General features: G+C 42.7%; 1 protein-coding gene across 2 annotated transcripts in view; it reads left to right on the top strand.

The window, feature by feature from the left end:
* The window catches only part of UQCC2 (ubiquinol-cytochrome c reductase complex assembly factor 2), a 37,364-nt gene that overhangs the window by 3,466 nt on the left and 11,900 nt on the right, over window positions 1-21,998 (top strand). The window lies entirely within an intron of this gene.

Here is a 21,998-nt window from a genome sequence, read left to right as displayed (position 1 = left end):
ACGCCGTGCAGCCCCCCCTTGTAGGTAACGCCGTGCAGCCCCCCCTTGTAGGTGACGCCGTGCAGCCCCCCTTGTAGGTAACGCCGTGCAGCCCCTCCTTGTAGGTAACGCAGTGCAGCCCCCCCCCCCTTGTAGGTAACGCCGTGCAGCCCCCCCCCCTTGTAGGTAACACCGTGCAGCCCCCCCCCCCTGTAGGTAACGCCGTGCAGCCCCAACCCCCCAAAAAAATCCGACCTATAGTGTGTTCTACAAAAGACATGTATCCCCTATCCATAGGATAGGGGATACATGTGTGATCGATGGCAGCGATAAGGAGAACGGGGGACCGAAAGTCCCCCGAAGTTCTCCATGACTAACCTCTGACTTCCGGCGTCTGCGCAGTTTAATAAAAATGAAAGGAGCGCTGGTCACTCATGCGCACAAGCGCGACCGGTGCTCCATTAATTTCTACGGGGCTGCCGACACAGACCCCGGAAGTCCGCGGTTTGTGATGGAGAACCTCAGGGGACTTTCGCTGCCAGCGATCACACATGTATCCCCTATCCTGTGGATATCTTGTGGATAGGGGATGCATGTCTTTTGTAGGACAACCCCTTTAATGGCAGAGCGGGGAGATACCTCCATGCACTGCCGTAGTGTTCAGTGGCATCGCGCTGTAGTAGCCATAGTGGCAGCTAGCGGAGCCTGCGGCGATGGTGGGGGCCCGTGCCGGCGGGTGACACGGGCCCCCTCATGCCGCGGGCCCCGTAGCAGCCGCTACGGCTGCTATAGCGGTAGTTACGCCACTGTTCACATCTCTATTTCTTGACATGTTGAATGGACACTATCTTTTCAAACTACTTTTGCTAATCTAGAAGTATACCTGATAAAGATCAACATAGCATTTTTCAGAATTTAAATGCATCTGCTTGTAAAACAGACGGTTATACCACCCAAAATAGTTACTAGTTCACATTTCCCATATGTCCACTTTAGATTGGCATCGTTTTTTGAACATTCTTTCATTTTTCTTGGACGTTACAAGGCTTAGAACATAAACAGCAATTTCTCATATTTTTAAGAAAATTTCAAAAGCCTTTTTTTTCAGTTCCGAAGTGGCTTTGAGGGGCCTATGTATTAGAAACCCCCATAAAACACCCCATTTTGAAAACTAGACTCCTCAAAGTATTCAAAACAGCATTTAGAAAGTTTATTTAACCCTTCAGGCATTTCACAGAAATTAAAGCAAAGTAGAGGTGAAATTTGCAAATTTAATTTTTCTTGCTGAATTTCAATTGTATTCAATTTTTTTCTGTAACACAGAAGGTTTTACCAGAGAAACACTACAAAATATGTATTGTCCAGATTCTGCAGTTTTTAGAAATGTCCCACATGTGGCTCTAGTGCGCTCGTGGACTAAAACACAAGCCCCAGAGGCAAAGAAGCACCTAGTACATTTTGAACCCTCTTTTTTATTAGAATATATTTTAGGCAGCATGCCAGGTTTGAAGAGGTGTTGAGGTGCCAAAGCAGTAGAAATCGTACAAAAGTGACCCCATTTCGGAAACTACACCCCTTAAGGAATAAATTTATGGTTGTTGTTACCATTTTGACCCCACAGTTTTTACACAGCACGTATTTGAATTGGCCTGTGAAATTTAAAAAAAAAAATGACATTTTTTCCAATAAGATGTCGTCATTTTTTATCAAAATTTCTTATTTTTACAAGAAATAAAATACTCAATTTTGTTGCCCAATTTGTCCTGAGTGCAGCAATACCCCATTTGTGGCGATAAACTGCCGTTTGGGCCCATGGGAGGACTCAGAAGGGTAGGAACGCTGCGTGTTCTTTGGAGTGCAGATTTTTTTGCTGGATTGGTTTTCGGGTGCCATGTCGCATTTGCAGAGCCCCAGAGGTATCAAAGCAATGGAAACCCACCAGAAGTGACCCCATTTTGGAAACTACACCCCTCAAGGAATTCATTTATTGGTGTTGTGACCATTTTGACCCCATAGTTTTTTCACATAACTTATTTGAATTGGGCTGGGAATTCAAACAAAATTTAATTTTTTCCAATAATATGTAGTTTTGGCTGAAAATTTCTTATTTTCACAAGAAATAAAATACCCCATTTTGTTGCCCAATTTCTCCTGAGTGTGGCAATGCCCAATATGTGGTGATAAACTGATGTTTGGGCCCATGGGAGGGCTCAGAAGGAAAGGACCACCATTTGGCCTACTGGGGATTTTCTGGTGCGAAGTCATGTATGCAGAAGCCCCTGAGGTACCAGTACAGTTGAAACCCGCAAAAAGTGACCCCGTTTTAAAAACTACACCTCTTAAGGCATTCATCTAGAGGTGTAGTGAGCATTTTTACCCGAGACATACACCCCATAAACTGTAATGTGGGTTCCCACGGGTATGGCAATACCCTCAATGTGGCTGTTATCAGCTGCCCAGGCACACGGCAGGGCTCAGAAGGGAAAGATGAGGGGGATAAGATGTGCGGAGTGCATCAGGGTAAGTAAAACTGGGGTAGGTTAAAAATCAAGGGATGTATGATACATTTTGAAGCACTCTTTCATACGGAGCCTTAGTTTTTTGGGACACATGTCACATTGATATATTGTGTCATCCCTTATCCCACTCTTATAGCAGACTTTGGACCTTGACATTTTCCTTTCTTGCCAGTTTGGGGAACTTCGCCTGGAAAGTGTTGCCCTGGTACGATGAGTGTGGCCCTGCTTCCAGGAGTACTGGGTGCCCCCCCTTCTTGGTCCCTAAAAATTAGTTTCTTGATAACCACCTCTTGAAATTCCAGGAAAGTTCCCGTCTGGCCTGCCCATCGACGTAGCACGTACACATTATACAATGCCATCTGTATGATGTGCACGGCCAGTTTCTTATACCACACCGCATGGCGCTGTAGGGCTTCAGGACTTGATCTGACAAGTCCACCCCTCCCATGTACCTATTGTAGTCCAGGATGCAGTCTGGTTTGGGGGTGTCTGTACTGGTACCTCGTACAGGTACATGGGTACTGGTGTGGGCATGTATTGTTTTCAATAGAAGGACATCTCTCTTGTCCTTGTACTTGACACACAATATGTTGCTGCTAGATTGTGCCCTGCTCTCACCCCTTCTGAGTGTTTGCCCAAGCAGAGTATTAGGGAGGCCTCTCAGGTTTCTTCTATCAGTGCCGCATGCCGCAGGACTTCTGGAAGCGAGGCACTTGAAGAGTGGGACGCTGGTATAAAAATTATCCAGTTAGACGTGGTAAACCTGGTCCAGCAGTGAGTGCACCAAATCCCACACAATTTTTGCATTAACTCCCAGTAAAGGGGGGCATTCTGGGGGCTGAATACTGGTGTCCTTCCCTTCATATATCCTAAATTTGTAGGTATACCATGATGCACTCTCACACAGCTTATACATCTTCACACCATACCTTGCCCTCCTACCCGGCAGGTACTGGCGGAATTGAAGCCTCCCTTTAAAATGTACCAAGGACTCATCAATAGAAATACACGTCTCGGTGAAAACCGGGCACTGAAACGGTCTAATAAGGGTCAAACGGTCAAAACTGGGGTCATCTTGGAGTAGGCAATGCTCATTAGGAGAAGCGAAGTATTGCCTCATTTTATTTTATTTTTTAGGTTCCAGTTCAGTTCTGAATTTGCTTTGAGAGGCCTATATATTAGACGCCCCCATCAAACACCCTGTTTTAGAAACTAGACCCCTCAAAGTATTCACAACAGCATTTAGAAAGTTTATGAACTCTTTAGGTGTTTCACAGGAATTTAGAGCAAAGTAGAGGTGAAATTTACATATTTATTTTTGTCAGAAAATCCTTTTTATATCATTTTTTTCTATAACACAAAAAGTTTTATCAGAGAAACGCAACTTAATATTTATTGCCCAGATTCTGCAGTTTTGAGAAATATCCCACATGTGGCCCTAGTGCGGTAATGGACTGAAGCAGCAGCCTCCGAAGCCAAGGGCCACCTAGTGGATTTTGAGGCCTCTTTTTTTATTAGGCACCATGTCCGGTTTGAAGAGGTCTTGTGGTGCCGAAACAGTGGAAACCCCCCAAAAGTGACCCCATTTTGGAAACTAGACCCCTTGAGGAATCCATTGTAGTTTTCTTGGGGTGCAGGTGGGTTTTTGATCAGTTTTTATTCTATTTTTAGGTGGCGTGGTGACTAAAAAACAGCAATTCTACTATTGTTTTTTTATTCTATTTTTTTTACAGCGTTCACCGTGCGCTATAAATGTCACATTCACTTTATTCTGCGGGGCGATACGATTACAGCGATACCATATGTTTATAGTTTTTTTATGTCTTATGGCGTTTGCACAATAAAATACGTTTTGTAAAAAATCATTCACTTTTTTTGTTACCTTATTCTAAGCGCCAGAACTTTTTTATTTTTCAATCAATAAAGCCGTGCGAGGACTTTATTTTTTGCGTAACGAACTGTAGTTTCGATCAGGACCGTTTTTAGGTACATGCGACATTTTTTTATCGCTTTTTATGCCATTTTTTGGGAGGTGAAGTGACCAAACAATTGTGATTGTGGTACGGTTTATTATTTTCTTTTACGGCGTTCACCGTGCGGGATAAATAACAAAATAATTTTGTAGTTCAGGCCGTTACGGACGCGGCGATACCAATTATGTATAGTTTATTTGTTTATCTATTTTTATTAATAATAAAGGACTGATAGGGGAAAAAGGGGGATTTTTTTATTTTATTACTTAAAACTTTTATTTCCTTATTTTTATACACCTTTTTTTTAAACTTTATTACCATGTCCCACTAGGGGACTTGAGGGCAGGAGGTCCTGATCGCTATTCTAATACACTGCACTACATGCGTAGTGCAGTGTATTGGAGCTGTCAGCTACTCACTGACACAAGCATAGTGGGTCCTGATGTTGTCAGGACCCACTAGGCTTCCATCGATGGCATAGCCGGACGCCATTGTTTGGTGTCCGGTTGCCATAGTTACGATCACCGGCCGCTATCGTGTAGCAGGCCGGCGATTATAGCTTAACCCCTAAAAAGCCGCGATCTCTATTGAACGCGACTTTTAAGGGGTTAATCAGCGGGGACACAGCTCCTGTATGTGTCGGGAGGATGGTCGAAACGGCCGTTACTCCCGAGACATACTATTAGGTAATGCAACGCGAACGATACAGCTACCATGACCTAATAGTACGTCCAGGAGTGGGAAGCGGTTAATAATGTTTAACGTCCTTCTTAACCCCTTAATGACCAAGCCAGATTTGTTAAATCTGGTATGTCTGACTTTATCAGAGAATAAGGCCTCATGCACACGACCGTATTTTTTCCCACCCGTAAATACTGGCGTAAATACGGGTCCGGTGTCACACATATTCGACCCGTTTTGCACCAGTATTTACGAACCCGTGCCAGTAAATATGGGTCCGGTGTCGCCCGTATTTACGGGCTCGTTTTTGGCGGCAAAATAGCACTGCACTAATCGGCAGCCCCTTCTCTCTATCAGTGCAGGATAGAGAGAAGGGACAGCCCTTTCTGTAATAAAAGTTAAAGAAATTCATACTTACCCGGCCGTTGTCTTGGTGACGCGTCCCTCTCTTCACATCCAGCCCGACATCCCTGGATGATGCGGCAGTCCATGTGACCGCTGCAGCCTGTGATTGACCTGTGATTGGCTGCAGCGGTCACATGGCCTGAAACGTCATCCAGGACGTCGGGCCGGATGTCGAGAGGGACGCGTCACCAAGGCAACGGGCGGGAGACCGGACTGGAGGAAGCAGGAAGTTCTCGGTAAGTATGAACGTCTTTTATTTTTATTTTTTACAGGTTTATACTGATCGGTAGTCACTGTCCAGGGTGCTGAAAGAGTTACTGCCGATCAGTTAACTCTTTCAGCTCCCTGGACAGTGACTATTTACTGACGTCGCTTAGCAACGCTGCCGTAATGACGGGTGCACACATGTAGCCACCCGTCATTACGAGAGCTCCATAGACTTCTATGGACTGTCCGTGCCGTTATTACGGCCTGAAATAGGACATGTTCTATTTTTTCAACGGCACGGGCACCTTCCCGTGAGAAAACGGGAAGGCACCCGTCGCCAATAGAAGTCTATGAGCCCGTTATTACGGGTCGTAATTACGACCCGTAATAACGGGAGTTTTTACGGTCGTGTGCATGAGGCCTAACTCTGTGAAAGTTTTGAATATCCAAATAATTCTGACATTGTTTTTTCGTCACATGTTGTACTTTATTTTCGTGGTAAAAGTAGACTGATACGATTTGCGGAAATTAATAAAAAAATAGAAAAATTGAAGAAATTTTGTAAAAATTATAATTTTTCCCTATTTTTAACTGCAATATGTCACAGATGTACACACATACTGTACAATTTTTTTTATTAAATATATATTTCCATCGCTTTACTCTATTTTGGCAGCACTTTTGATAAAAAAATTATAATTTTTGAGCAATTTAGAAGACTTACAAGTTTAGTAATAATTTTATAAATTTTGAAGTACATTTTGTTTTCCTGCACCAAGCCAGGTTTTCAGAGGCTCATAGGTGTCAGAATGGTGGAAACCCCCACAAGTGACCCCATTTTGAAAACGACACCCCTTAAGGTATTTATTAAGGGGTGTTGTAAGTATTTTGACCCCACAGTTTTTTTGTAAGAATTCATGCAAAGCAGGTGTAAAAAAATATAATTTCACTTTTTTCATAAAAGTATCACTGTTTTCAAAAATGCCCCCATTTTGACCCTAATGCGCTGCCTGGACACACGGCAGGGCCCGTAAGAGAGGGAGCACCCGGAGGCTTTCAGGACTCATATTTTGCTTAAAAATGTTTTTAGTCCCCACTGTACATTTGGAGAGGTTTTGAACTACCAGAACGATAGAAACTCCCCATAAACTAGACCCCTTAAGTTATTTATCTAGGGGTGTAGTAAGTATTTTGACCCCACAGTTTTTTGCTAAATTGAATACATAGCAGGTGAAGAAAAATTAAATTTCACTTTTTTCATAAGTGTCAGTTTGAAGACCGATTTCTTTGTAAAGCGAACATGAAAATGAAAGAATACACCCCAAAATCTATCACCCGGTTTCTCCTGTTTTCAAAAATACTCCCATTGTTGCCCCAATCTGCTTATTAGACGTGTGGCTGGGCCAAAAAGAGAGGGAGCACCCTTTGGCTTTCAGGGCACAATTGAATAAATTCTAGGCCCCATATCATGCATTTAGAGGCATTGAGCTGCCTGAACAACAACAAAAAAAAAACACGCGGAAATGACCCCATTTTAAAAACGAAACCCCTAAAGGTATTCATCTAGTGGTGTAGTGGGCATGCGGACCAAAAATTTTTAAAAAGAGGAAATAATGGGTATTATTTCAGACACTATGGGTATATAATGTTTTCTTCAAATTCTTATTACGTTTCCACATGAAATAGAGGAGACGTGGTAGAAGGTTATTTTGTTAGAAATATGCCACATTAATACATTTGTGCGGCATGCAGAAGAGAAGTGAAGCCGTGTATTCATAATGGATACATGTTGCTATAGACGTATTTGCCTGTACTTATGACTATGTCTTGCTGAAGAAGCCGTTGTCCTGCATCTGTGCCATTATGATGTCATTGTGGACAGAATTCTGTCCTAATATAAAATCAGTCAGAGAGGAAAAAATAAACTGTACTGGAGTGACGGGCAATATCTTCAAACAAATGGAGGAAAATGTATCCAACTATGTTGCAAACTCGAGTCTGTTCACTAGATAGAAGAACACCTTGCAGGGCTGCCATGGCAAGGTTTTGTTTTTTTCAGTGACTGGTTGTACAACGTCTCTTTAGCTCCATCAATCCTTATGAGGGACGAATGTGCCAAGTGACGCGGTACACCATAACAGTCCCCTGCCCGGCAAGGTAGGAACCGCTATGTGCACAAAACAACCAATCACCTACAGAATATATAAAGGGACCGTGTCCAAAACCATCTATAGGAACAGTAAAGGATCACTAATCCCCAAAATTATGTCAGTATTTCCAGAAGAACCGTAACAAAGCCCATGGTGTATTGATAAGGAACAGCTCGATTATTAGAGATCCTCCAAACAAAAAAAGATCATGCCCGTATCACGGTACAGAATTAGGAATGTAACAGCCGTATGTGGCAGGACGTAGTCATAAGAACAGTCAAAATAAAAAAATTGTGGATGTGGGATTTTGTACTGGACAATTAATTCCAGCACTTGATCACCCACAAATAAATAAAAAAAATCATAAGAGGTCAAATTAGTTTCACGGTCTGAAAAAAAATGTGCTCTACAACCTCTCCCACAAGAAATAATCCGTACTTGGAAAGCCCACAAACTAAAAAGAAAATATAAAGAAATTGACTCCCTAAAAAGACCCCCCACCCATTTTTTTGTTTTTTGGTGTTAAATGCTAGTAATTTGAAACCATGTGAAAGGTTTCGAAACAGGGGTAGTTACAAAGGGCTGGTTTTGATGGACACATGGGGCAATAAAAGTGGGTATCCCTCCTCCTGCCATGCTTGCTACATACCCGACACTTTCTTTGGGGATATTTTTGGGTCTCAGTGGAAGGAATAGGGTGTAAAAAGTGGCGCTCTGAAAGCCTGCGCACATCCTCAGATTCGCAGGATTGTGCCGGTATAGTGGACTCAAAAAGGAGATGCTCAATGACCTTCTCCTGAAATTGAAGAAAAGTGAGCGTTCCTTGGGCTTTTTTGAAAATAACAAAACTGTTATAGGTAGCAACCTGGATGAGGTAGATTGCTACCTTTTTGTACCAGGCCTTATTTTTGCGCTTCACCAGGTAAGGCTGAAGCACCTGGTCGGAAAAGTCTACACCCCCCATAAATTTGTTGTAGTCTGTTACACAGACAGGTTTCTGCTTTGCAGTGGTAGCCCCCCTCTCCGTAATTGCCACAGTGGTGTCCGTGTGTACGGTGGACAGCATGTAGACATCCTTCCTGTCGGTCCACTTCACTGCAAGCAATTCCTGACTTGCAAGGGCCATGGATGTTCCTTTTCCCAAACGCCTGGACACCAACTGTTGTGGGAATCCCACTCTGTTCTTCCGTACATCTGGACATGCTCGTGGGATTCCAGTCTTAGAATCATAGTGGTCTCCCATTTTGCTTACATATATATTATTAAAAAATATATATATTTTCCCAATGAACATTGGTGCCACTAATATGGGGGAACCCGACATATTGGCAATGCTGTTTTTTGTTTAGCGCTTGATTGCTCAATTGCTATTCTTTTCTTAATATAATTTATTGATTCACAACTGGTGTTATTTTTTGAAATGCACAATTTATCTTTTCAAGGTTTAGAAATCTGATTGGGACTGTATTATATTTAAATGCAATATAGTTTCTCTTTCTCTCACTATTTTTCTCTTGATATACTGGTTTTAATTTCTCTTATGATTTTAATATAGTCCCTTTCATACCATCTGCATTTATATCCATTATATTGGTTCAATATATGATGCTCTTTTAGCTTTTGAATCCCCCCCCTCCCCCCACACTATTATGGGGTTTACGTCAGACCAATAGGCATATACACTTCACCCATATGGTGGCTAAACAAACACATCCCTCACCTGGGATCCAACCATTGGATGTGGAGGTGGACGGGGGAGTTTCATTTTGATCAACCCACTGGATATAAATTCAAGTTGTATTTTGCAGCATATGCAACACGCCATGACTTGTCCGAAACACATAAGCCCGCTTACCGGATGCATCCACCCCTTTGTGTATGGACTTTTTAATAAAGTTGGAATATTACTTCCTTTTAAAATTCCGTGCTGGATAAAGTTCCTCTTTCTGCCCTTAGTACAGTAAGCGTCTGGATCATACGTATACATTTATATCCTTCATTTGTTGCCTTTTTATCGTTTTCCTCACTTTTCACTGATCATTTCTGTGCCCCTTTTAAGGTGTCATTCCTTTTTCATACTTTATCCATTATCTTCACTCATCCTATTTTTATGTTATTTTCTTTTGATATAGAACAGAAATGATGATTCTCTCAGATTTGACAAGTTTGACAAATGTTGATGACATAAAGTGGGCAAAGTACAAATCCTAAAGGAATTGTCAAAAACCTGTTCGTAGTTTTCTCACGATACCTGTTAATGTTTAATATGACACCAACAAAAATTTTTGCCCAGGACTGTAGAACAAAAAAAAAAAATTGAGACTAACACAAATTTTGGTTTTCACAGTTTGCTGCTTCATTTTTTATAGTGGCAATTTGCATTAACTCTAGATTGTTATGAAGAGTGATCCAATGAATTTCAATTAATTGCGATGTCATTCCTTGGCATGAAAATTTACTTAATCGCAAAAAAACAAAACATTCCCACTTAATTTTGTCCCTGCCACAAAATGACCTGCTAACATCATTTCAGTGATCTTCTCGTTGGCTCATGAGAAAGTGGTAATGAGGACAAGGCGGCTAATATCACTGTCATGCTGATTGAATTATAAGAGCAGACTGGTTACGTTAAAAGGAGGATGGAGCTTGAAATCATTGTCTTCTGTTAACCGTGGTTACCTCCAAGGAAACTTGTGCGGTCATCATTGCTTTTCGACAAAAGGGCTTTACAGGCAAGAAAAATGGCTGCTTGTAAGATTGCTCTAAATCGACAATTCATCAGAGCATCAAGAATTTCGAGGAGAGAGGCTTCAGGGCGTCCAAAAAAGTCCAGCAAGTGCCAGGACCGTCTCCTAAAGAGTATTCAGCTACGGGATCGGTTCAACACCAGTGCAGAGCTTGCTCAGGAATGGCAACAGGCAGGTGTCAGTGCATCTGCACGCACAGTGAGGCAAATGATTTTGGAGGCTGGCTTGGTGTCAAAAAGGGAAGCAAAGAAGCCACTTCTCTCCAAGAAAACCAAAGACAGACTGACGTTCTGCAGGAAGTACAGGGATTGGACTGCAGAGGACTGGGGTAGTTATTTTCTCTGATGAAGCCCCGTTCAGACTGTTTGGTACGTCTGGAAGAATGATTGTCCAGAGAAGAAAAGGTGAGCGCTACCATGAGTCCTGTGTCATGCCAACAGTAAAGCATCTTGAGACCATTCCTGTGTGGGGTTGCTTTTCATCCAAGGGAGTGGGCTCACTCACAATTTTGTCTCAGAACAATACCATTCATAAAGAATGGTATCTAAACATCCTCCAATAGCAACTTCTCCCAATGATCCAGGAGCAATTTGGTGATAAACAATTATTTTTCCAGCATGATTGAGCACCATGTCAAAAGGCAAAAGTGATAACTGAGTGGCTCCGTGAACAAAACATTGACATTTTGGGTCCATGGCCAGGAAACTCCCGAGATCTCAATCTCATTGAGAACCTGTGGTCAATCCTCAAAGTGGGTGGACAAATAAAATTGTGATAAACTCAAAGCACTGATTAGGCAAGAATAGGTTGCCATCAGCCAGGATTTGGCCCTAAAGCTGATATCCAGCATGTCAGGGCGAATTGCAGAAGACTTAAAAAATAAGTCAACACTGTAAATATTAAGTCTTTGCATAAACTTGATGTATTTTTCAAAAGTTTAAGGTCCTATGAATGCTTATAATTGTACTTCAATGTACCATAGAAACATCTGACTAAGGCTAAATTCACACGAACGTAGCCCACCTCTGACGTGAAAAACGGCAGTTTTCCACATCCGAGGTGGACCCGTGTAGGACGCGTTGTCACGGATCCCCCACAGACTAGAGTCTATGGAGGGATGCGTGGCACACAGTAAAATAGGACATGTCCTATTTTTTTCACAGACCATTCACACGCTCCGTTGAAACAATCGTGTGAACAGCCCCATTGAAATACATGGGTCCGTGTGATGGCCGTTGTTTTAACGGCCGTGTCACGGACGAGATTTATGTTCGTGTGAATGAGCTCTAAGGCCAGGTTCCCATGTAGCGTAAACGCTGTGGAATTTCCGCAACAGAATTCTGTGCGGAAATTCCGCAGCATTTACAGTAGCACCAAAGTGGATGAGATTTAGAAAATCTTATGCCCACGCTGCGGAAAAAAAACGCAGCGTAAACGTTAATAAATTGACCTGCGATTCGGAATTAAATTCCGCAGCATGTCCATTTATGCTGTGTTTTTGTTTGATTTTTTTTATCCCCCATTGAATTCTATGGTGATGCAAAGCCTGCAACAGAAAACCAAGTGTTATGACTTTTGCGGCGTATTCGCAGCGATTACGCCGCAAAGAAATCGCAACTACGGGAAAAAAAATTTATACTTACCCAGAACGCCCTCATTCTTCCAGCAGTCCGGCCTCCTAGGATGACGTTTCATCCCATGTGACTGCTGCAGCCAATCCATAGGCTGCAGCGTCACGTGGCCTGTAATGTCATCCTGGGAGGCCAGACTACGCGCAGAGAAGAGGGAAGGGGTAAGTAGGTTCTGCTGTGGAAATTCGGTCTGAAAAACCGCACCACAATGTGGTGCGATTTTTCGGGCTGAATGTACTGGGGGTTCCAGGTCGATATGCTGTGTGATTTTTACGCAGTGTATCCGACCTGTGGGAACCTGGCCTAAATGATCTAACTGCACTAAAGCAGCAAACTTTGTGAAAAACCAAAATCTGTGTCCGTCTCAACATTTGGCTAGGATCACAAGCTCCGTTTTGATGCAGTTCTTTGAGCCAAACACAGAAGTGGATACACAAGAAAAGAGATGTATCAGTCTTTTTCTTTCCTTCCTTTTGGATCAATTTTTAGCAAAAAAATTGGAACCAAAAACTGCATCTAAACTGCGTATGTGATCGTGGCCTTATACCATGAAAGACCCCTCAAAAATGTTCCTCCTTGGGAACTGGTACTTTAAGTTTGTTCAGCTATTCAAGCTAAAATTCTGCTGTATCTGATATTATGCATCTAATCCAACGTATCTTAAATACAATGAAGTGGTGTAGAAAACTGATTACGTAGAAAAGTGACCACAAATTGCAGGTGTTTATTTTGATGTGACCAGAAAACCTGCGTATCTGCCCATTCTGCTAAAGCAAAGCGTCATATGCAGGCAGCTATGTGTATCTGATGTCCAATCATCCAATGTCACAGCGGTCCTCTTAGCAAGGGGACTTGGTAACCCAATTGACTTATGTTGTGTTCTCTTCCATCAGAGGTTCACACTTCCCTCTGATATACGGCTTGTCTTCAATGCTAGATTTATTCTATTTTCTTGTCCATAAAAAAGCTTGTATGGAGAAAGCGAAAAAACACTTACTGTAAGATGCAATTAGCATTCTCCTTTGACATTGGCTATTTATTCTGATTTATTTGTTTTCTGGGTTTGTTAAATGGGCAAACACTAAAACAAAAAACATCATTGGACACAAACCAGCACACTCTAGGTCAAATATTTGATATTAAAGTAGGTAGAAATTTATTTATTAATTAATTAAAAAAATATAGTCAAATCCGTTCACTATATAAATAAAGCATTCATAGACTTGGAAACAAGGATCTATGACATACAAAATTATTTCTAAAAAAGGGGACCGCCATAAATGATCAGCTGAAAAGATAAGTATATCACGATAAGTACTGTTGATTAAGGATCCAAAACTTTCGAGTGCAAAAATTGACATAATGATTGCATACAGATCCAAATGTACTTATCTATATCTTGACGTGATCAAGGGGCCCCATTGATAAAGTTATCATGTAGATTGTAGTTTCGGCCGAATGAATGTCCTTCAATGATGATATAGGGAGCCTGTGTCTATGTGCCGAAGTATAGGAGCACAAATACACCTTAAAATACACCTCCAGTTGTTAGAGCAAAATTAGATGTGGGGGAAGGTTTAAGTTTAACTCCCCAGATCAGACCGGCATGATCCAATTCCAGCCACCTGTGTAAAATTAAGGTCCACTCACAGCGTAGAGTGAACTACACGATAGATCCCAGTTGCGTTCTTCAGAACTGGGTCAGTAAGGGAAATAGGTTCCTGATACTACTCGCCTGAAAAGGCGATCTGGCACAGACCTCCTAGTTTGGTCTATTTGCACCCGAACATCACGGCTCAGTTTGCGGTACCGGACCAAGTTACCATGACTCAGCATGGGATCCGCTCCAGAGCAGGTACACGGCGTATGACGCCAAACACCCACGTGTCAAAATAAGCTTTCATTGGCTAACGCGTTTCATCCACCCTGGGACTTCCTCAGAGCCGTCATCGACCTTCAAGTATTCACACCTTATATAGTGTCCATTCTAAGTAGGTAATATTGTTCTATACATAGTGCTAATAGCGTCCAGGCGCTCCGCGTTTAACTCTGCAGGGCCGTTCCAGAACGTCCTGCAGAGTTAGCTTGTTTGCCGCTCCCCGGCGGCCTTTAGAGACAGCTGTATCACGGAGCTAGACAGCTGTATCATGGAACTTTAACCAGAGACCACTCAGAGTGGTCTCTGGTCAAGTGATCATTGTGACAACCTGTCACAACGATCACATTGCTCCTAACAGCAGCGCTTACGCGCCGACTGTGAGGAGCTCTGTGATACAGTTGTCTAGAGACAGCTGATATCACGGAGCTTTCACCCAGAGACCACTCAGTGTGGTCTCCGGTCATGTGATCGCTAGAACAGCGTGTCATAGCGATCACACTGCTCCTCTCAGCAGCACTTGTCACAGCGATCACATCCATGCCGACTGTAAGGAGCTCCATGATACAGTTGTCTAGACAGCTGTATCACCGAGCTTCGGAGTGGTCTCTGGTCAGGTGATCGCTGTGACAGCCTGTCACAGTGATCACAAGTTGAATCTTCTCCCTCTCTAGCAGACTGCCAGAGAGGAGAATAATAATGTAATGTAAAAAAAAAAACACACCCTTTTTGTAAATAAAATTTTTCTCTATAAATAAATTTGTCTACGCATGACACCGGTCGACCAGCTAAAGATCACTATGTCCCGTATCCTACATTGCATCTAATAAAAGACACTGTGAATTGCTGACACACTTGTAGCGGCGGTTCACAGTATTACAGTATACACTTGAATGGTAGAAGGCTGTAATACTGTGAACCGCCGCTACAAGTGTGTCCGTGATTCACAGTGTGAGCAGTAAAGGAAATGAAGGGGAAGCAGCGCTCGTATAAGCACTGGGGTCCCTCCAAAACAGCCGATCGGGGGTGCCGGGTGTTGGTCCCTGACGATCAGATATTGATGGCCTATCCTGAGGATAGGCCATCAGTTTTTATGGACTGGGAACGTCACAACATCTGTAATCGTCGTATGGTGTCAGCGAACCAGCTTTGGAAATTTTTTCTCTAAAACCCAGTTTGCGCACCATTCTTTGTAAGCGCCAACTTGCACTTAGCGTGTAAGAAATGCACACATATTTGGTATAGTTGAAGTCGGTAGAAGTTGCCAAATATGTATTCTGGTGTGTTTTACCCAGTGGCATGCACCAGATGTAAAAAAAAAAAAAACTCTAAAATCACACATTCACATTTTTTTTCAACTTCATTTTCCATTTTTTCTTCCATATTTTTTTAAACGTAAAATATATCTATTTTTTTTTTTACACAATATGGAAGCCCAATATGTTTTGAAAAAAACCCAAGACCAAACACATGTAGATTGGAAGAGTAATAGAAGAACAATTTGCTTTTAAATTGGCACATGGCTAAAACCTGAAAATGGGCGTGATCAGGAAAGGGGGTAAAGCTCTTGGTCAGGAAGTGGTAAGTTTTGACTTAAGCAAGTGTAATGCATGCTCGTTTGGGTTGAGATCTGGTGAGATTGACTTGGCTATTGCAGAATATTCCACTTCTTTGCCTTAAACTCCTGGGTTGCTTTCGTATTTCGTATGTTTTGGGTCATTGTCCATCTGTACTGTGAAGCGACGTCCACAATCAACCTTGCTGCATTTGGTTGAATCGGACAGAATGTATATCCCTGACCACTTCAGAATTCATCCGGCTGCTTCTGTCTTCAGTCACATCAATAAACACTAGTGACCCAGCCTTTCGCAGCCATGCATGCCGATGCCATTACACTGCCTCCACCATGTTTTACAGAGGATGTGGTGTGCTTTGAATCATGAGCCATTCCAAGCCTTCTCCATACTTTCTTCCTCCCATCATTCTGGTACAAAGAATACTGTTCCAGAACTGGGCTGGCTTTACATGTTTGGCAAAGTCTAATCTGGCCTTTCTATTTTTGAGGCTGATTTAATGGTTTGCACCTTGTGGTGAACCCTCTGTATTTGCTCTCATGAAGTCTTCTCTTTATGGTAGACTTAGATACTGGTACACCTACTTCCAGGACAGTGTTCTTCACTTGGATAGATGTTGTGAAGGGGTTTTTCTTCACCATGGAAAGGATTCTGCGATCATCCACCACTGTTGTCTTCCGTTGGCGTTCACAAGATCACCAGCGTGCCTTTTTTTTCATTTTTTTTTTTCAATAATGTACCAAACTGTTGATTTGGCCGCTCCTAACGTTGATCTGTTTCACTTGCATTGAGAGCTCCTTTGAAGCCGTCATGTTTTGGGTTCACAGTTTCCAAATGCAAATGCCACACCTGGAATCAACTCCAGACCTTTCACCTGCTTAATTGATGAGGGAATAGCCCATGCAGCCCATTAACCCCTTACCACACCTGGACGCTCCGGTACGTCCTGTATTGCAGTGCTTTAAGGCATCGGGACGTACCGGTGCGTCCTGGCTAAAAACTGTCACCCTGTCAAAGGACAAGGTGACAGAACTGTGCCGTCAACTGTTTGACAGTTGATCGGCACAGTAAGACGGCAGGGGACCAATCACAGCGGTCTCCTGCCGGCGATCACTGTGATTGGTCAGTCAAAGCAGACGGACCAATCACAGCTCTATGACGTGTTGTATGTGATGGCGCTGGCTCAGAAGCTGAGCCAGCGCTATCACCACCTGGTATCGGCTGTCCGACACCCCTCTGCAACGGCCAGGACCGGAGCTAGGCTCCGATCCGGCCGATTAACTCCTTCGATGCATCGATCAACGCGATCGATGCATCGAAGTGTCTTGTAGCCTGTCGGCAACCACGAAGGTTGCTACGGGCGCGGGTGTCAGCTGTTTGTCACAGCTGACATCGTGCTCTAACGGCCAGGACCGGAGCTAGGCTCCGATCCGGCCGATTAACCACTTAGATGCAGCTATCGCTAATGACAACCATCGGCACCCGCGGGTGTTCCGATGGTTGCTATGGCAACCGTAGCCTAACAATCGCTTCCTAGTACGGAAGCCTATTAGGCCCCGCCGGGAGGCGAAGCCTAATAGGCTTGCTGGCAGTGAATAGCTGACAGCTCTAATACACTGCACTATGTGGGTAGTGCAGTGTATTAGAAAAGCGATCAGGGCTTCATGCCTTCAAGTTCCCTAGTGGGACACAAAAAAAAGTTAATAAAAATGTTGTAAAAAAAAAATAAGTTTCATGAAAAAAACACTATAACAGCCTTTTTTCCTATAATAAGTCTATTATAGGAAAAACAAAAAGACATAAAGTACACATGTGGTATTCCCGCGTCCATAACGACCCAAACTATAAAAATATCACGCTTTTTTAACCCGTACGGTGAACACTGTAAATTTTTTTTATAAAAAATGATTCCAGAATCGCTGTTTGTTAGTCACTACCCCTCGCAAAACCGAATAAAAAAAGGGATCTAAAAGTTCCATGTACCCCAAAATTATAATATGGTGACACAAAAAAAAAATTATTTGAAACAAAAGTGATTTTATTGTGCAGACGCTGCAAAGCATAAGAGATACCTATATACATCTGGTATCGCCGTAATCGTACCGACCCGCAGAATAAAGTAAAATTGCCATTCATAGCGCATGGCGAACGCTGTAAAAAAAAATTATAAAAAACATCAGAATTGCAGGTTTTTGGTCAAAAAATCTCATGTACCCCAAAATGGTAACCATGAAAACTACAGATTGTCCTGCAACATATAAGCCCTCACCCAGCTCCGGTGGAGAAAAAATAAAGAAGTTCTGGCTCTCAGAATATGGCAATGCAAAATGTGCAGAGTGTCCACAAGCGGATAAGATCTGGCACCATTTATCAGTGCGACACCGGCCACATATCTATGAATTATTATTTATTTACCTCATTATAAAAACCCTCTTATTATGCCCCTGATGTACTCGCACAGCTTACATATGCCCCCACATCATAAACTGAAATACCAGCAAAACCCCAAACAAAACTACCACTAAGCAAAATCTGCGCTCCAAAAGCCAAATGGCGCTACCTCCCTTCTGAGCCCTGCAGCGTGCCCAACGGGCAGTTTACATCCACATATATTGCATCGCCATACCCGGGAGAACCCGCTTAACAGTTTGAGGTATTTGTCTTCAGTGGCATGAACTGTGCACTAAAATTGCATATACCTGTGGAAATTTGCAATTTTCACTTTGCACCATCCACTGAGCATTCATTTCTAATAGAAAAAACAAACCTGTGTGGTCAAAATGCTCACTACACCGGTTAATAAAATGCCTTCAGGGGTGCAGTTTCCCAAATGGGGGTCACTACTTGGGGGTTTGTTTTATTATTTGACCCCAGAGCCCTGCCATTGTGGGCTAATGCTGTGAAAATCACCAAAATAGGTCTCACATGCGCCTTTCACTCCTAAGCCCTGTCATATGTCCAGGCAATTGATAAATGCCCTGAGAGGTGTAGTTTACAAAATGGGGTCACTTCTCAGGGTTTTACACTCTACTCTGGTACCTAAGGGAGCTCTGCAAATGCGACATGGCGCCCATACACCAGTCCAGCAAAATCTGTGCTCTAAAAGCCACATGGCACTCCTTCCATTTTGAGCTCTGCCATGTTCCCAAACAGCAGTTTAGGGCCACACATGGGGTATTGCCGTACTCGGGAGAAATTGGGTAACAAATTATGTGTTGTTTTTTCTCCTATTACCCCTTGTGGAAAAAAACTACATATTTTTGGAAAAAAAATTTTTTTTTCATTTTCACTGCCTCATTCTAATACAATCTATGATCAAAATGCTCAGTACACCCCTAGATGATTACCCCGAGGGGTATAGTTTCCAAAATGGAGTCACTTCTCAGGGGTTTCTACTGTATGGGTACCTCAGGGGCTCTGCAAATTCGACATGGCGCCCAAAAAACAATCAACCAAAATCTACATGCCAAGTAGCACTCCTGCCATTCTGAGCCCTGCGGTGTATCCAAGCAGCAGTTTATGACCACATATGGGGTATTACCGTACTCGGGAGAAATTGGTTTACAATTGTTGGGGCGCTTTTTCTCCTTTATTCCGTGTGAAAATGAAAAAACAATTCAACATTTTAGTGGAAAGAATGTAGATTTTCATTTTCACTGCATAATTCCAATAATTCAGCAAAAAAACTGTGGGGTCAAAATGCTCACTATACCGCTAGATAAATTCCATGAGGGGTATAGTTTCCCAAATGGGGTAACTTTTGCCGGGTTTGCACTATTTTGGCCCCTCAGTGGCTTTGCAAATGTGACATGGGGCCGCAAACCATTCCAGCAAAACTTGAGCTCAAAGTCAAATGGCGCTCCGTCTTTTCTAATTTCCGCCATGTGTCCAAACAGCAGTTTATTACCACATAAAGGGTATTGCTTTGCTCAGAAGAGTTTGCTTTACAAATATTGGGGTGATTTTTCTCCTTTATCTATTGAAAAAATCTGAGCTAAAACTAAATTTTATTAGAAAAAAATTTAGATTTTCAATTTCACGGCATAATTCCCATAAATTCAGCAAAAACCGTGTAGGGTCAAAATGCTCACTATACCCCTAGAAAAATTCCTTGAGGGGTGTAGTTTCCAAAAAAATGGGGTCACTTTTGGGATATTTCTAAAAACTGCAGAATCTGGGCAATAAGTATTGAGTTGCGTTTCTCTTGTAAAATCTTCTGTGTTACAGAAAAAAACTGTATTACAAATGAATTTCCTAAAAAAAAAAAATTGACATTTGTAAATTTCCCCTCTACTTTGCCTTATTTCCTATGAAATGCCTAAAGGGTTAAAATTTCTGACTGCTGTTTTGAATACTTTGAGGTGTGCAGTTTTTAAAATGGGGTGACTTATGGGGACTTTCTAATATATAAGGCCCACAAAGCTACTTCAGAACTGAACTGGTCCCTGAAAAAATAGCCTTTTGAAATTTTCTTGAAAATGCGAGAAATTCTAGCTAAAGTTCTAAGCCTTGTAACGTCCTAGAAAAATAAAAGGACGTTCAAAAAACGATGCAAACATAAAGTAGATATATAGGAAATGTTTTGTGTGGTATTACAATCTGTTTTACAAGCAGATACATTACAATTTAGAAAAATGCAGATTTTTGCACATTTTCTCTAAATTTTGGTGTTTTTTTTTTTTACAAATAAATATTGAATTTAACGACCAAATTTTTTCAGTATCAAAGTACAACATGTAAGAAGAAAACAATCTCAGAATGACTTGGATAGGTAAAAGCATTCTGGAGTTATTACCACATAAAGTAACACATGTCAGATTTGCAAAAATCGTCTGTGTCCACAAGGCCAAAACAGGCTTAGACACTAAGGCCTCATGCACACGACCGTATTTTTTCACACCCGTAAATACTGGCGTAAATACGGGTCCGGTGTCACACGTATTCCACCCGTTTTGCACCAGTATTTACGAACCCGTGCTCGTAAATATGGGTCCGGTGTCACACGTATTCCACCCGTATTTACGAGCACGTTTTTGGCAGCAAAATAGCACTGCACTAATCGGCAGCCCCTTCTCTCTATCAGTGCAGGATAGAGAGAAGGGACAGCCTTTTCTGTAATAAAAGTTAAAGAAATTCATACTTACCCGGCCGTTGTCTTGGTGACGCGTCCCTCTCTTCACATCCAGCCCGACATCCCTGGATGACGCGGCAGTCCATGTGACCGCTGCAGCCTGTGATTGACCTGTGATTGGCTGCAGCGGTCACATGGCCTGAAACGTCATCCAGGACGTCGGCCCGGATGTCGAGAGGGACGCGTCACCAAGGCAACGGGCGGGAGACCGGACTGGAGGAAGCAGGAAGTTGTCGGTAAGTATGAACGTCTTTTATTTTTTACAGGATAGGGGATACATGTCTTGTTTATGGCAGAGCGGGGAGATACCTCCCCGCTCTGCCATAGTTTTCATTGTAGTCCCGGCGGTAGTTACGCCACTGGGCTGTGGCCTGCAGACCGGGTAGTCCCCTGACCTCGCCTCACCTCGCAACGCTCCCGTAATCACGGGTGAACACACGCAGCCACCCATGATTACGGGAGCCCCATAGACTTCTATGGGATGCCCGTGCCGTTATTACGGCATGAAATAGGGCATGTTCTATCTTTTTTAACGGCACGGGTACCTTCCCGTGAGCAAACGGGAAGGTACCCGTGGCTAACAGAAGCCTATGAGCCCGTTATTGCGGGTCGTAATAACGACCCGCAATAACGGGTGTTTTTACGGTCGTGTGCATGAGGCCTAAGGGGTTAAATAGCTTATGAGATAATTGTCCAATTACCTTTTGGTCCCCTGAAAAAAAGGCAGCTACATATTAAAGAGCTGTAATTCCTAAACCCTTCCTCAAATTAGGATGTGAATACCCTCAAATTAAAGCTGAGTCTGCACTTTAAGCCCATATTGATTATATAACTGTATATTCAATATGTTTTGGAAAACAGCTAAAATGCCAAAACTTGTGTCACCGCCAAATAATTCTGGACCTAACTGTATATACGGTGTACATCTGCATGTTCATGGTCCCAGTTTACAGGAGATGGCAGGAAGCGATCAAAATCTTGTGCAAATTGCCAGTTTGTGATGGCTGGATTACAGCCATGGGGGAGCAAGTGGTCCACAACTAGAAACTGCGGAGCTCCATAGAAAACGTCTTTCATTTTCTCAGATCACATACATAGTCCTCATCCATCTAGGACGCGTAGACA

The sequence above is a fragment of the Rhinoderma darwinii genome, chromosome 2, assembly GCF_050947455.1.
Source record: "Rhinoderma darwinii isolate aRhiDar2 chromosome 2, aRhiDar2.hap1, whole genome shotgun sequence".
Classification (NCBI taxonomy): Eukaryota; Metazoa; Chordata; class Amphibia; order Anura; family Rhinodermatidae; genus Rhinoderma; species Rhinoderma darwinii.
This window is presented reverse-complemented; position numbering and strand designations above follow the sequence as displayed.